General features: G+C 38.0%; 1 protein-coding gene across 10 annotated transcripts in view; it reads left to right on the top strand.

The window, feature by feature from the left end:
- RPRD2 (regulation of nuclear pre-mRNA domain containing 2) overlaps window positions 1-16,647 on the top strand; it is a 106,503-nt gene that overhangs the window by 51,688 nt on the left and 38,168 nt on the right. The window lies entirely within an intron of this gene.

Genomic DNA, 16,647 nt, shown 5'->3' on the forward strand with positions numbered 1-16,647 from the left:
ATATTAACTCAAATTATATAGACTAGCATAGTATTATATGCTTGTATAAATAATGTGACTATTGCATATTACCGATCCATTTGTTAGTATTAACCCATTAAAAACAGAATGATCCCTTTTCCTTCCTTTGGATTATTAAGTTGAGGTGTTTATTTTGGTCCTACTTGAATGTGCTGTGTAATACAGATTTATACCCACGTCAGAGTACATAAAATAGAGGTGCCTGGCTGGCTCAGTCAGTAGAGTGTGTGATTCTTGATCTCCCACAGTTTGTGTAGAAATAGGTTATAAATTCAAAATTGTTATACAAATGTTATTTGCAACTCACGGTGACTAACTTTGCAGGGAAGCATATTGAATTTTATTATTTCTTTTTACAAAATAAGAAGACTGAAGCCCAGTGCAGTTAAGAAATTGCCCAAAAGTAAAATGTCAATTTAGTAAAAGAGGTGAGAATAGAATTGAGATTTTTTTCTGACTCTTAGTCCCCTATTTCTTTCTTTTTTTGTTGTTAATTTTCTTTTTTTTAATTTACATCCAAATTAGTTAGCATATAGTGCAACAATGATTTCAGGAGTAGATTCCTTGATGCCCCTTACCCATTTAGCCCATCCCCCCCCACACACTCCCTCCAGTAACCCTGTGTTCTCCATATTTATGAGTCTCTTATGCTTTGTCCCCCTTCCTGTTTTTATATTAATTTTGCTTCCCTTCCCTTATGTTCATTTGTTTTGTCTCTTAAAGTCCTCATATGAGTGAAGTCATATGATACGTGTCTTTCTCTGACTATTTTCTCTTAGCATGATACCTTCCAGTTCCATCCACGTAATTGCACAGGCAAGATTTCATTCTTTTTGATTGCTGAGTAATACTCCATTGTATGTATATACCACATCTTCTTTATCCATTCATCCGTCGATGGATGTTTAGGCTCTTTCCACACTTGGGCTATTGTCGATAGCACTGCTATAAACATTGGGGTGCATGTGCCCCTTCGAAACAACACAGCTGTATCCCTTGGATAAATACCTAATAGTGTAATTGCTGGGTCATAGGGTAGTTCTATTTTTAATTTTTTGAGGAAGTTCCATACTGTTTTCCAGAGTGGCTGTACCAGCTTGCATTCCCACCAGCAATGCAAAAGAGATCCTCTTCCTCTGCCTCCTCACCAACATCTGTTGTTGCCTGAGTTGTTAATGTTAGCCATTCTGACTGGTGTGAGGTGGTATCTCATTGTGGTTTTGATTTCTATTTCCCTGATGATGAGTGATGTTGAGCATTTTTTCCGTGTCAGTTGGCCATCTGGATGTCTTCTTCAGAGAAGTGTCTATTCATGTCTTTTGCCCATTTCTTCACTGGATTATTTGTTTTTGTTGTTGTTAATTTTTTTAATATTATTTATTTTTGAGACTGAGATAGAGTGTGAGTGGGGGGAGGGCAGAGAGAGAGGGAGACACAGAATCCGAAGCAGGCTCCAGGCTCTGAGCTGTCAGCACAGAGACCGATATGAGGCTCAAACTCATGAACTGCAAGATCATGACCTGGACTGAAGCTGGACACTTAATAGACTAAGCCACCCAGACACCCAGCCACCTGTTACTTCTATTTTACAGTATAGTCCACCTAAACTTAACTTACAGTTTTTCATTTTTTTAAATGATTATTTGAGAGAGAGAGAGAGAGAGAGAGAGAGAGAGAGAGAGAGAGAAAGAGAGAAAGAGCACCAGCAGGGGAGGGGGTCAGAGAGAATCCCAAGCAGGCTCCATACTGTCAGCATGAGCCCCACAGGGGGCTTGATCTCACAAACTGTGAGATCCCAACCTGAGATCAAGAGTCAGATGCTCAACCAACACCCAGGCACCCCTTTTTTTCATTTTTTTTAAAATGTCTTACTTACAGTTTTTCATCTTATAATGGCCCCTTAGTAATTTAAATTCTTGTCTCTACATTTCTTAGTTACCAGAGGCTGATTATTTTCCTGTTTCTCCCTCCTTTTCTCTCTGCCTTTAAATTTCCCATTATCATCTCTATTTGATGTATTTATATTATTATGATATTCTTCTAACTACTTTCTCAGTGTCTGATATCCTTTTCATTCACTTCAGGCTATGATGATTTAACACTATAGCCTCTGGAACCAGTGTACCTGGGTTTGAATCCTGGTTCTGCCACCTTCCAGCTATATAACTTTAGGCAATATAAATTAGCCTCAATTTAGGGGAGGTGGGAATTGGGTAAGCTAAATGGGTATTAAGGAGGGTACTTGTGGTGAGCACTGGGTGTTGTATGTAAGTGAATGAATCACAAAACTCTACTACTGAAACCAATATTATACTAAATGTTAACTAACTGGAATTTAAATAAATACTTGAAAAAGAAAAGTAAATAAAACTAGTGGGTTTCCACATCAAACCCATAAAAAAAATAAATTAGCATCAGTTTTTTTATCTGTATATTCTTATCTGTATAAATCTGCCAATAATAGTACCCACCCCATAGAGCGTGGGAACTAAATGAGTTAATATTATATAGAAAGAGTGCTTAGAAAAGCCACTGGCATATAATGAACACTTAATAAGTGTTAGTTGCTGCTGTGATGTTGAGGTTGACAATAACGATTACTCCTGTGATTATTATTAACAAATTAATGTTACCAAATCACTGTTGTGACCCTTCTTTTGGGGCGCCTGGGTGGCGCAGTCGGTTAAGCGTCCGACTTCAGCCAGGTCACGATCTCTCGGTACGGGAGTTCAAGCCCCGCGTCGGTCTCTGGGCTGATGGCTCAGAGCCTGGAGCCTGTTTCCGATTCTGTGTCTCCCTCTCTCTCTGCCCCTCCCCCGTTCATGCTCTGTCTCTCTCTGTCCCAAAAATAAATAAACGTTGAAAAAAAAAATTTTTTTTTAATATTTTTATATTAGTATATAATTTAACACATTCCTTTCCATGTTTGTTATTCTTTGACTCTCAAACCAATTATATAATATAATTAGAGGCAAAAAGTATTATCTTCATTTTGCAGATGAGAATACTGATAATAAATGATACAAAACTACTTTAAGATAGGAAATTGGGGACACCTGGGTGGCTCTGTTCTTGGGGCACCTGGGTGGCTCAGTCGCTTGAGCATATGACTCTTGATCTTGGGGTCATGAGTTTGAGTCCCATGTGGGGTGTAGAGTAAATACTTAAATAAATAAAACTTTGAAAAAAGAATGTAGAAGGTGGGTATGATTACAGATGTTCCAGACCATAAAAGAATAATAGGAACGGCTTTATTCCAGTGAATTTGGAAATTTAGACAAAATGGTTAAGTTCATCAAAAATACAAGTAACTAAAATGGCTCAAAGAAAAAATTGAGGACTTAATAATCCTATAACCACCGAATAAATTCGATCAGCAGTCAGAAATCTTTCCATAAGAACATCTCCCTGTTTTGCAATGGGTTTGCCACCCGAACACAAGTGTCATGAAAACCACCACTAAAGCCAAGCCAGAATGGTAAAGGAGAGGATTTATATCAACACTGGTTGTTGTTGGAAAACAAGTCTGCCACTGCTGGCCACTTGATCACAAATGTGATGGGATGAAAAATATGAGAAAGCAGCTGCTTTTATGGGAATGGGCTCCTTCAAGTACTGGATCTTCGATAAATTGAAAGCTGAATGTGACCATGGCATCACCATTGATACCTCCCTGTGAAAATTAAAGACAACAAGTCTTATGTGACCCTCAGTATGCTCCAGGACACAGGCTTTATAGAAAACACGATTACAGGTACATCTCAGGCTGACTGTGCTGTCCTGATTGTTGCTGCTGGTGTTTGGTGAATTTGAAGAAAGTAACTCCAAGAATGGTCAGACCTATGAGCATGCCCTTTTGGCTTACACATGGGGTATGAAACAACTATTTGTTGGTATTAATAAAATGGATTCTATCAAGCCGTCCCACAGATAGAAGAAATACAAGGAAATCATTAAGGAAGTCAGCACCTAACATTAAGAAAATTGGTGGGGTGCCTAGGTGGCTCGGTCAGTTAAGTGTCCAACTTCAATCCAGGTTATGATCTCGTGGTTCATGGGTTTGAGTCCCACATCGGGCTCTGTGCTGACAGCTTGGAGCCTGGAGCCTGCTTCAGATTGTGTCTCCCTCTCTCTCTCTCTCTCTCTCTCTCTCTCTGCTTCTACCCGTCTCGTACTCTGTCTCTGTCTCTCAAAAATAAATGTTAAAAAAAATTTTTTTAAGAAAATTGGCCATGCCCCTGTATGAATATTTTATAGCAGTTCTTAACTCATTTTCAGTAGCTGTGTTAATGTGTTTGTGATTGCATTTTTTGGTGTTTTTTTGGTGTGGGGTTTTTTGTTTTTGTTTTTTTTTGGTGATTGCATATTTTGGCATGAGATGATACTACTTTATCAGAAGCTAATGAGAACAGATTAAATATGGCTTTAATATATACATAATTATTTGCATCAAGTGAAGGCACTAATGATTTCACCATATGCTGTGAAAAATATTTTCAGTAATTTAGATGAAGAAAAATGGTGAAATAATTGAATAGTAAGTATTATAGGCTTGATAAAATGAAAACAATTTATATGTTATCATGCTTGCATTGCAATTTGTAATTTGTTGTTAAAAGAGAGAGTGCAAGCAGGGGAGAGATAAGAGAGAGGGAGACAGAGAATCCAAACCAGGCTCTGCACTATCAGCACAGAGCCCCACATGGGGCTCAAACTCAAGAACTCTTGAGATCATGACCTGAGCCAAAATCAAGAGTAAGAAGCCTAATTGACTGAGCCACCCACCCAGGTTCCCGTGGTATTTGCTTTATACTTACTTTGTAAATCTAATTTGTAGTTGTTAAAGAATTATAGAATGTAACCAATGGGATCATAAAACTGTAAAAAGATATATGGAGACTTTGCGATTACCTTCATAGGAAATCCAAGGGCTAAAAAGGATTTAGCAGGGTTGCTGGGTACAAATCAACATCTAGGAATCAATAGGTTATTTCAATATGTCAGAAATAACCAACCAAAAAATATAGAAAAACATTCATAACAGTAACAAAAGTTATAAAGCCATATTTGGTATCTAGAATAAAAGGGTGTTAAGACTTCTCTGGAGAAAATTATAAACTGTTACAAAAGGTAATAGCATGTAAGTATAGTACACTTTAATAAAAATCCCAATAGGACATTTAAAGAAACTTGTTATACTGATTCTAAAGTTCATATAGAAGAGTCAATGTCTAGAAGTAGCCAAGACTGTTGGTTAGCAGTGAGTAGGACTTAACTTACGAAACATCAAGATTTATTATTTGACTATAGTAATTATAAATGAATGTAGTATCAGTGTAAGGATAGATTTAAGGAACAAAACAGAAAGCCCAGAAATGGAACTATACATATGTGGGAGAAGTTGTAATGGTAGAAGTGCATTACAAATTATTAGGGGAAAAATGAACTCTTCAATAAGTGAGTTTGGAACGTAGGCTTTCCGTGCAGAAAAAATAAAATTAAATGTTAAATGTTTTTCTATACCTTACACACAAATATATCCCAAATAAATTGCCTTAGTGTATAAAACAAAACTTTTAAAATGTTAGAAACACGGGCACCTAGGTGGCTCAGTTGGTTAAGCATCTGACTTGGATTCAGGTCATGATCCCACAGTTCATGAGTTTGAGCCCCACCGTAGGATCTCTGCTATAGATCCTCTTTCCCCCTCTCTTGTTGCCCCTCCCCTACTTGCTCTCACTCTCTCTCTCTCTCTCAAAAATAAATAAACATTAAAAAAAATTTTATAATTAGAAAAATGTTAGAAACAAATCTACTTTTATGACTCTAATGGTTAAAAAGCTGTTATAAAGACACAAAGAACTGATAATAAAATATTTATGAATTTAATTACATCAGAATTAGAGTTCTGCATTATATAAGACACCATAAAATTAATGACAAGTGACAAACTAGGGAAAATATTTGTTATAGGCAAATAAAAAAGATAAGTCGCATAAATGGAGATTATTTTAGGAGATGCAGAGTAGCAAGTTTTTAGAGGTAAAATCTATCTTCATCTAATTTCTAAACTCCAAGGTTTTTGATTAAATACTGATTATTTCCTTAAGTTGACCTATTATTTAGTCTTCCATTCAGTCAGTTAGCAAATATTCACTAAGCACCTGATACATGAAATCCCAGAAATAAGATATTGATCAAAAATACTCCCCTGAGTGAGGTACAAGATTGTGCTGTTTAGCTCTGTTTATTTTGACTGTGATTCCTGGGCACCTCCTCCTGTACTCTTTTTCTTTTTTTTTTTTTTTAAGTTTATTTATTCTGAAAGAACGTGAGTGGGGGAGGGGCAGAGAGAGAGCGCAAGAGAGAGACAACTCCAAGCAGGCTCCACTCTGCCAGTGCAGAGCCCCACATAGGGCCTGAATCCACAAAATCGCAAGACCATGACCTGAGCCGAAACCAAGAATCCGAAACCCAACTGACTGAGCCACCCAGGCACCCCATCCTTCTGTACTCTTCATCAACTTTATGCTTTGAAATAATTTGCCAATACTTCACTGTTTTAAAGTCAGAAATGGGGGGGGGGTGCTAGCAAAGGAAGCATCTGTTGGATATCTTAGCAATTCTATAAGGTCAGCTTGTTATTTGTTACTTATAAGTCAAACAACACAGTTTATAATTAATTTCTTGTGTTGTATGTGGTAATAATTGTACATTCTGTAGAAATTGAGATTGTGATCAGTAATGGCTAAAATAGAGGCCTAGAATAACAAGGTAAGTAAAACTGCCATTCTGGGTTTTGTTTTGGTTTTATTTTCACAGAATTCCTAAATATGAGAGAGAGATGGTTGAATTGTAGAAGTTTGAGAGTTCTGTGTTTGTATAAATAATGAACAAATTTAGGAATTTTAGAGCCAACAAATTAGTAAAAATCACTTTTACAAATGAAGAAACCTAGAGATACCTGGCTGGCTCAGTTGGTGGAGCATGGGACTCTTGGTCTCAGGGTTAAGTTCAAGCCCTATGTCAGGTATAGAGATTACTTTAAAAATAAAATCTTTTAGAAAGTTTTTTGTTGTTGTTAATTTTTAATTTTCTTTAGAGAGAGAGAGAGAAAGTGGGGAGGGGCAGAAGATGAGAGAGAGAGAGAGAGAGAGAGAGAGAGAGAGAGAGAATCCCAAGCAGGCTCCATGCTCAGCACAGAGCCCCATGCAGGGCTTGATCGCACAGCCCTGGTATCATGACCTGAGCTGAAACCCAGAGTTGGGCCACTCAGCCGACCGAGCCACCCAGGTGGCCCTTAAAAAATAAAATCTAAATAAATAAACAAACCAATCTAGCCCCCCAAAGACTTCTTACTAAACCAGAACTAAAACCTCTAGTTTCTCCATCTTGGGTGCTGCTCTTACAATATTATAACCTGGTCTTAATTGTATATTTTCTTAACAGTTGCTACTTTTCCAATATATTTTACTTGAGGACTTCATAGTGAATAGTTTGGTTTGAAAATAACCAAAACCAGTTGTCATGTATTCAGTTACTATTTAGTGAGCACCTTGTAGGTGCCCAAGAAACAACAAATAAGTTATTATCTCTGCTGTGAAGAAGCTCTGTAGTCCAGTTGGAAAGACATACATTTATAGATATTATGATTTGACTTCTGGCTGAATGGCCAGCCATCAATTCCAAAGGGTTCCTTTTTTTATGAAACAGTTACATTCTTGACAGAATATAAGCTGACCTAGCAATAATGGACATAGTAGACTATCAGAGCTGACGTTAACCAATATGCCTATGTCAATACCATGCGATCTGGGGGTTAGACTGGGACTCTGGAGAAAAGAGATAAAGTGATTTCGAGTCCTGAACACCCCTGGCTTACGGTATAAATTTTCTCTCGAAGAATACATTTCCTTCTTAGACCACCAGGAACCCCATAGATTAAAATCAAACAGATATGTGCTTATAATCAAAAATAACCAAACACATTGGAAGACAGACCACTGTGAAGGAGAATCAACAGCTTTAGATCCCCTTACAGTGAACTTCAGATAGAATTATCAGAAAGAATATATAAGACAACTATGTGAGAAATGTTAAAGATTAAATGGAATAAAATGAACAATGGATAAGATATGTAGATAGATTTGAAAAAGAACCAACAGGAATTCTACAAAGGAAAAAGATTAAGCTAGAAGTTAGTTCTGAAGAGGGGCGCCTGGGTGGTTTAGTTGGTTAAGTGTCTGACTTCAGCTCAGGTCATGATCTCACGGCTTGTGAGTTCAAGTCCAGTGTCAGACTCTGTGCTGGCAGTTCAGAGCCTGAAGCCTGCTTCGAATTCTGTGTCTCCCTCTCTCTCTGCCCCTCCCCTGCTTACACTCTGTCTCTATCCTTCAAAAATAAATAAACATTAAAAAATGTTTTTAAAAAATTTAAAAAATTAGTTCTGAAGAAATTAAATGCAGCAGTTGGAGAGAGGTGGAAAAAAGATCGGAATAAGAGGCCTAATTAATATCAAATAACTTTCCAGAGGAGAGAACTTCTGAGTTCTTTTGAAGAGGTAATAGCTGAGAACTCTCTGAAAATGATGAAAAACGTGAATCTGCAGTAAAGCAACATAACATACACTAAGCAGGATAAATAAAAAGTCCACACCCAGTCATTGTAATAAAATTACAAAACCAAACCAAACCAGAAAATAACCAGTGTTAGGATGGGGAAAACCTTCTATGTTTCTGGTAGGAATGTAAAATGGTGTAACTGCTATGGAAAACAGTTTGATGATTCCTTAAAAACACTGAACATAGAATTTCTGTATAAGGTAGCAGTTCTGCTTTTGGTTCTTTACTCCTCAGAAATGAAAGCAGCAACTCAAATATTTGTACATGAGGGTTCAAAACAGCTTTATTCATAATAGCCAAAAGGTAGAAGCAACCCAAGTACCAATTTTCAGAAGAATGGGTATGCAAGATGTGGTTCATACATAAAGTGGAATGCCATTCAACCCTAAAAAGGAGAGAATCCTGCATGGATGAACCTTGAAGACATTAGCTAAGTGAAATAAGCCAGTGACAAGAGGACAGGTACCGAGGTGCCTGGCTGGCCCAGTCGGTGGAGTGTGCGACTCTTGATCCTCAGGGTTGTGGGCTCCAGCCCCACATTGGGTGTAGAGATTACTTTGAAAAGAACTTAACAACAAACAAAAACAAAAGGACAAGTATTGTGTGATGACATTTGGATGAAGTAACTATAGTAGTCAAATTTACAAAGTACAGTGGTGGTTGTAGGGACAAGGGGAGATGATGTTTGATGGGTATAGAGTTTGAGTTTTGCAAGATGAAGAGAGTTGTGGAGATTGATTGTACAACAGTGTGAATGCCCTTGACACTACTGAACTGCACACTTAAAATGGTGGAGGGCACCTGGGTGGCTCAGTTGGTTAAGCGCCTGACTTTGGCTCGGTTAAGTGTCTGACTTTGATCCTCTGTTCCCACCTCTTCTTTGCCCCTCCCCAACTTGCATGCATGCATGCGCTCTCTCTCCTCTCTCTCTCAAAAATAAATAAACATTAAAAAAATTGCTAACATATCTAGAATAAGCATATCCAAATAGAGACAATAAACAGATAAGTTGTCAGGAGCTAGGGGAGGGGGTAACAGGGAGTTAATTGTTTAACAAGTACATAGTTTCTCATTTTTTGTTTTTTGGGGTTTTTTTTTTTCCTTAATGTTTGTTTATTTTGAGAGAGAGAGAAAGCATGAGCAAGGGAGAGGCAGAGAGAGAGAGAGAATCCCAGGCAGGCTCTACGCTATCAGGCTGTCAGCACAGTGCCTGAGGTCAGACTTGACTTCATGAACCATGATATCATGACCTGAGCTGAAATAAAAAGTTGGACACTCAAGCACTGAGCCACCCAGGCGCCTCCAGAGTTTCTGTTTAGGATAATGAAAAGTTTTGGAAATAGGTAGTGCTAGTGGTTGTACAGCATTGTGAATATAATTAATGCCATGGAGTTAACACATTTAAAAAATGGTTAAAATGGCAAGCTTTATTTTACCACATAAAAAATAAAAAACAATGCCAAAGAGAAGACAGAAAGACATCCCATATACAAGACTACAATTAGATTGACCACAGACTTCTCAACAGCAACGGTGGAAGCCAGGTGGCAGTTGTGAAAAGTATTTTATAGCATTTATAGGTACAAAGCAAAACTACTTGCAAGAACCATTCAAACCTTATAAAGATAATTCCAGAGAAACAGAAGCTGAGACAATTTACCATAAGTAAACTTTTGAATCAATTTTAGTCTGAGAAGTTAGTAATAGGAGGGATAGTGAGTCATACTAGTAATAAAATATGTGAAATATTTAAAAATAGCCGTAATAGGAAATATGTTGAAACCTTTATGAATAAGTTATTTTGGGGAATGTTGAATACAAATTCATAAATATTAATGCTTTGCTACAATGAGGAATAATGTGTTGGTAATTCTTCAGTGTTACTAGAAAGTTAATCCTTTCTCCACATTAATATAGCAGCCTAATTAAATCAAATTAAAAATACCAAAATTTCCTCTCTTTTGGAACTTAGCATTACTCTAAATTTACTCTGGAAAAATAAACAGGTGAGAATATAAGAAATGTTTCAAAATGTAGCTGTACTGAAGGAAGATAAGCTAGCTATAGCTTTGGAGATAATACAGTATAGCTGACCCTTGAATGACATGGGTTTGACCTGCTTGGGTCCACTTATACCTGGATATTTGTCAATCAGTAAAGTAGTTTATATGTCTTTTCATTATAATTATAATAACATTTTTTTCTAGCTTTATTTTTTTTTAATTTTTTAACATTTATTTATTTTTTGAGAGGCAGTGTGAGCAGGAGAGAGGCAGTCACAGATTCTGAAGCAGGCTCCAGGCTCTGAGCTGTCAGCACAGAGCCCAACTCAGGGATCAAACTTGCGAACTGTGAGATCATGACCTGAGCTGATGTCGGATGCTTAATTGACTGAGCCACCTAGGTGCCCCTCTAGCTTACTTTATTGTAATACAGTATATAATACATAGGACATACAAAATACGTTAATCAACTGTGTGTGTTATTGGTAAGGGAGCAGTAGGCTATTAGTAGTTAAATTAATGGGGAATCAGAAGTTGTGTGTGGATTTTTAACTGCAGGGATTTGAGGTCAGCACCCCTAACCTCCCCCAACTTTGTCCAAGGGTCAACTGTATAATGTAAAAATGGGTTAACAGAACAGAATTTGCAGCCTATGAAAATATTAATAATTGAATATATGCTAGAGGAAGCACAGTATATCTAAGGAAAAGAGAAGTTATGATATTGGAACAATTAATGGGAGATCTGTTTAGATTAGAACTTGACTTTATATCCTATACCCAGTAGATTTTAAATGAATTATGCAAATAGGGGTGTCTGGGTGGCTCAGTCAGTTAAGTGTCCGACTTCGGTTCAGGTCGTGATCTCACCATTCCCGAGTTCCATCCCTGTGTCGGGCTGTGTGCTGACAGCTCCGAGCCTGGAGCCTGTTTCAGATTCTGTGTCTCCCTCTCTCTCTCTGCCCCTTCCCCGCTCGTGCTCTCTCTCTCTCTCAAAAATAAACATTAAAAAAATTTTTTTAATAAAGTAAATTATGCAGCTATATTTTTTTATGTTAATCATTAAAGGAGAAATAAAATAAGTTACAGTTTTTTAAGTCTCTGGTAGATTTCCTATACTTGCAAAGTGGCAGTAGAGAGCACTTTTTATTTTAACAAGGCTATGTTTTAAAATTACATGTTTTATGGGGCGCCTGGGTGGCGCAGTCGGTTAAGCGTCCGACTTCAGCCAGGTCACGATCTCGCGGTCCGTGAGTTCGAGCCCCGCGTCGGGCTCTGGGCTGATGGCTCAGAGCCTGGAGCCTGTTTCCGATTCTGTGTCTCCCTCTCTCTCTGCCCCTCCCCTGTTCATGCTCTGTCTCTGTCCCAAAAATAAATAAATAAACGTTGAAAAAAAAATTTTTTTTTTAAATAAAATTACATGTTTTATGGAGCACCTGGGTGGCTCAGGTGGTTGAGCGTTCAACTGTTTTTTTATATATATGCTTTTTTTTTTAATGTTTATTTTTGAGAGAGAGACACACACAGAGTGCAAGTGGGGGAGGGGCAGAGAGAGAGAGAGAGGGAGACACAGAATCCAAAACAGGCTCCAGGCTCGGAGCTGTCAGCACAGAGCCTGATGCAGGGCTTGAACTTATGAACCGTGAGATCGTGACCTCAGCCGAAGTCGGAGAACGCTTGCTTAACTGACTAAGCCACCCAGGCACCCCGAACGTCCTACTCTTAATTTTGGCTCAGGTCATGCTCTTGCAGTTCATGGGTTTGAGCCCTGCATCAGGCTCCTCTCTGTTTGAGATTTTCTCTCTCTCTCTCTGCCCCTCCCCCACCTCAAAATAAACTTAAAAAAAAAATTCTGTTGTAAAATGTAACTTAAAAATTAAAGTGCAGCGGCGCCTGGGTGGCTCAGTCGGTTAAGCGGCCGACTTTGGCTCAGGTCATGATCTCGCGGTCAGTGAGTTCAAGCCCTGCGTCGGGCTCTGTGCTGACAGCTCAGAGCCTGGAACCTGTTTCAGATTCTGTGTCTCCCTCTCTCTGACCCTCCCCCGTTCATGCTCTGTTTCTCTCTGTCTCAAAAATAAACATTGGGGCGCCTGGGTGGCTCAGTCGGTTAAGCAGCCGACCTCGGCTCAGGTCATGATCTCGAGGTCCGTGAGTTTGAGCCCCGCCTCAGGCTCTGTGCTGGCAGCTCAGAGCCTGGAGCCTGTTTCAGATTCTGTGTCTCCCTCTCTCTGACCCTCCCCCATTAATGCTCTGTCTCTCTCTGTCTCAAAAATAAATAAACATTAAAAAAATAAATAAATAAACATTAAAAAAATTTTTTTAAAAATTAAAGTGCAGAATGGGCAAAGGTATTTGTAATGTTGGCAAAATAATTAATATTTTATATATAAACTTAATCCTTAGATAAACACTAAAATGCTAGTGAGCAGATAGGCGCAGTTCACAAGAGAAAATATTACCTCATTCCATTGATCAGTTTTAGTGTTATTAAAGGTGGGGTATCCAGACATTTGTGTATGTCCTGAAGGATACAGTATAGAGTATATAGTATCATTGGTTAAGTATTCACTCTCCCAATTTAAGCATGTATGTAATGCAAATAATTTTCATCTAGAAGAAATTCAGGCAGTGGAACAAGTTAAATGACACCAACAGAAGCAAATAAATAAAGCTAGAGTGTGGAATGTTCTGCTGGAGAGCTGACCCCTCAACTGCAGCATTAGTAAATGGCATGGGAAAAATACTGAGAACAATGTAATCTAATTGCTCTAGATTAAAAAAGATTTAAGAGACATAACCAAATGCAATGTGTTGACCTTCTTTGAATCCCAATTCAAACAAACCAACCATAAGTGGACATTTTTTAAACATTCAAGGAAATTTGATTATAGAACAAATGAAGATGGTGCCAGTGAATTACTGTTAATTTTATTAGGCATGGTAGTAGCACTGTTGTATAACCAACTGTTAGAATTTTTTTAGAGTAGGGGCAAAATGGCATGATAGCCGGGATTTGCCTTAAAATACAGTAAAACCTTGGGGCACCTGGGTGGCTCAGTCGGTTAAGTGTCCGACTTTGGCTCAGGTCATGATCTCATCGTCCGTGAGTTCGAGCCCCACATCGGGCTCTGTGCTGACAGCTCAGAGCCCGGAGTCTGCTTCAGATTCTGTGTCTCCCTCTCTCTCTGACCCTCCCCCATTCATACTCTGTCTCTCTCTGTCTCAAAAATAAATAAACATTTAAAAAATTAAAAAAATAAATAAAATAAAATACAGTAAAACCTTGAATGTAACTTGTATTGTGACTGTTCCTCAAAGTGAGCAAACATTTCTAACAAATTTTAACTTGATAAATGAGTGATGTCTCGCAATATGATGCCAAATGTTACATGATCACAACTGACCCGATGGTTCTTGAAATTCACTTTGATATATGAGTGCTTTGGTTTACAAGCATGTTTCTAGAACGAACTGTGCTCACAAACCAAAGTTTTACTGTAGTGCAACAAAGTGGCACCTGCCTGGCTTAGTTGGTGGAGCATGTGACTCTTGATCTTGGGGTTACAAGTTCAAGCCCAACATTGGGTGTAGAGATTACTTAAAAATCAAATCTTGGGGTGCTTGGGTGGCTCAATTAAGCCTCTGACTCTTGATTTCAGCTCAGGTCACGATCTCACGGTTAGTTACATTGAGCCCTGCATCTGGCTCCATGCTGAGCGTGGAGCCTGCTTAAGATTCTCTCTCTCCCTCTTCCCCTCTCTCCCGCTCATGCATGCTCTCTCTCTTTCTCTAAAATAAAAAATAAATAAGCCTTCAGTTTGGGGCACGTGGGTGGCTCAGTCAGTTAAGCATCCGACTTCAGCTCAGGTCATGATTTCACAGTTCATGGATTCGAGCCCCACGTTGGGCTCTGTGCTGTCAGCTCAGAGCCTGGAGCTTGCTTTGGATTGTGTCTCACTCTTTCCTCTCTGCCCCTCCCCCGCTTGTATTCGCTTGCTCTCTCTCAAAAATAAATAAACTAAAAAATAAATCTTCAGTGTAAAAAAACGAAAAGGAAAAAATACTGTAACAAAGAAAAGATAGATGAAGAAAATGTGGCAAAATCTTGAAAATTTTTTAGGTCTGGGGTGATTCTACTTCTAAGTATAATGACATTTTTGAGAGTAAAAATTTTTTAAGAGGGTAAAATGGTTAAATTGAGATTATGAATACAAATTGAAGTGAGACCAACCATTGCTGCAGAAGTTTGGTGAACAGTATATTTACACTGGTGGTTGGAGTATAACCCTCTTAGAAAAAAACATTTTGGGGGCGCCTGGGTGGCGCAGTCGGTTAAGCGTCCGACTTCAGCCAGGTCACGATCTCGCGGTCCGTGAGTTCGAGCCCCGCGTCGGGCTCTGGGCTGATGGCTCAGAGCCTGGAGCCTGTTTCCGATTCTGTGTCTCCCTCTCTCTCTGCCCCTCCCCCGTTCATGCTCTGTCTCTCTCTGTCCCAAAAATAAATAAACGTTGAAAAAAAAAATTTAAAAAAAAAAGAAAAAAACATTTTGGCATTATTAAGGAGAAAGACCTTGATCAAAAAATACTTATTGCAGTATTAATTATAGTAACAAATCTAGAAATAACCCTAAGTGTACATAACAGTAGGCAGGTGATAAATTTTGGATGATACAGTATTGTCATTATAAAAGTAATTTTTAGGGATGCAAAGGGTGGCTCAATCGGTTGAGTGTCCAACTTCATCTCAGGTTATGATCTCACGGTCCATGGGTTCGGTTCGATCCTTGCATTGGGCTCTATGCTGACAGCTCAGAGCCTGGAACCTGCTACACATTCTGTGTCTCCCTCTATCTCTGCTCCTCCTCTGCTCACACTCTTGTCTCTCTCTCTTTTTCTCTCTCAAAAATAAACATAAAAAACTTAAAAGTAATTTTTATAAGGAATTGATTGGAACATTGGGAAATGCTTGTTTCATTAAATGAAAAGAATAGAATACAGCTATGGACACACACATACATAATATAAAATTGGTTTCATATACAATAGTAGCATCCATAGTGGAAAAAAAGACTTAAAGGTAGAATACTGAAGTAGGTAGACTGTAAATCTCCATTTGGTGAAAATCAGTCAAGTTTTTCTTTATAGTTTCCCATAATTATTTCAGTGTTATGTATACACATAATATGTATAGTATAATGTGTGTATATTATATATAGTATTTATATTATAGTGATTATCATATATATCATACTTATATATACTATATACTACTATAATATTACTGTATGAATACTATATATACTATTATATGTAAAATATATATATATATATAAATGTATATGAGAGGAAGATTATCAGCATAAAAAACAAGAAATGAGAATAGAGTGCCTTGGTTCATAAATCCGTGGAAAATATCTGTAGAAGTTTAATACAATTTTCTCTTTCCTATACATGCTGTTATTTGGTTAGAAAGTCTTTTGTGATACATGATGTTACAGATTTATAGAGTCTCCTGCTTGAAAGGAGCCATAAAACCGGTATCACTCAGTTTTTTATCTTCAGTCTCCATATGGGTTGCTGGATTCACCTGGGAAGAGATTAAGTTCCCATTTTGTCTTTTTGTTTTGTTTTGGTTTGTTTCTTTTGCATTGTTTTTCTTCTACAGTTTCAGGTAAGACATGATTTTAATTTTTGCTTCCTAGTAATCAAATACTTCTTTAACAATATTCCTCCTTAAAGTATGATGACCAGCTGATGCAGAACTCCCATCTGTAAAGCAAACAGAAAAGTGATAACCCTCCCCTCCCTCATTCTAGATGTGTTTTCTTACAGTATTAGGGGATAGCCTTCTGAAAAACTTGTTACAGTACATGATTGATTCATGATTATTTCCAACTGTACCTTTAAGAAACAGCACACTTTATAGCATTGCCAAACACTGTACATTCATTCTGTACTAGTATAGTTGGTTTGGGGGCCAGATGCTTCTATATTAGATTTCATT

This window comes from Leopardus geoffroyi, chromosome C1 (genome assembly GCF_018350155.1).
Source record: "Leopardus geoffroyi isolate Oge1 chromosome C1, O.geoffroyi_Oge1_pat1.0, whole genome shotgun sequence".
NCBI classification, from domain to species: Eukaryota; Metazoa; Chordata; class Mammalia; order Carnivora; family Felidae; genus Leopardus; species Leopardus geoffroyi.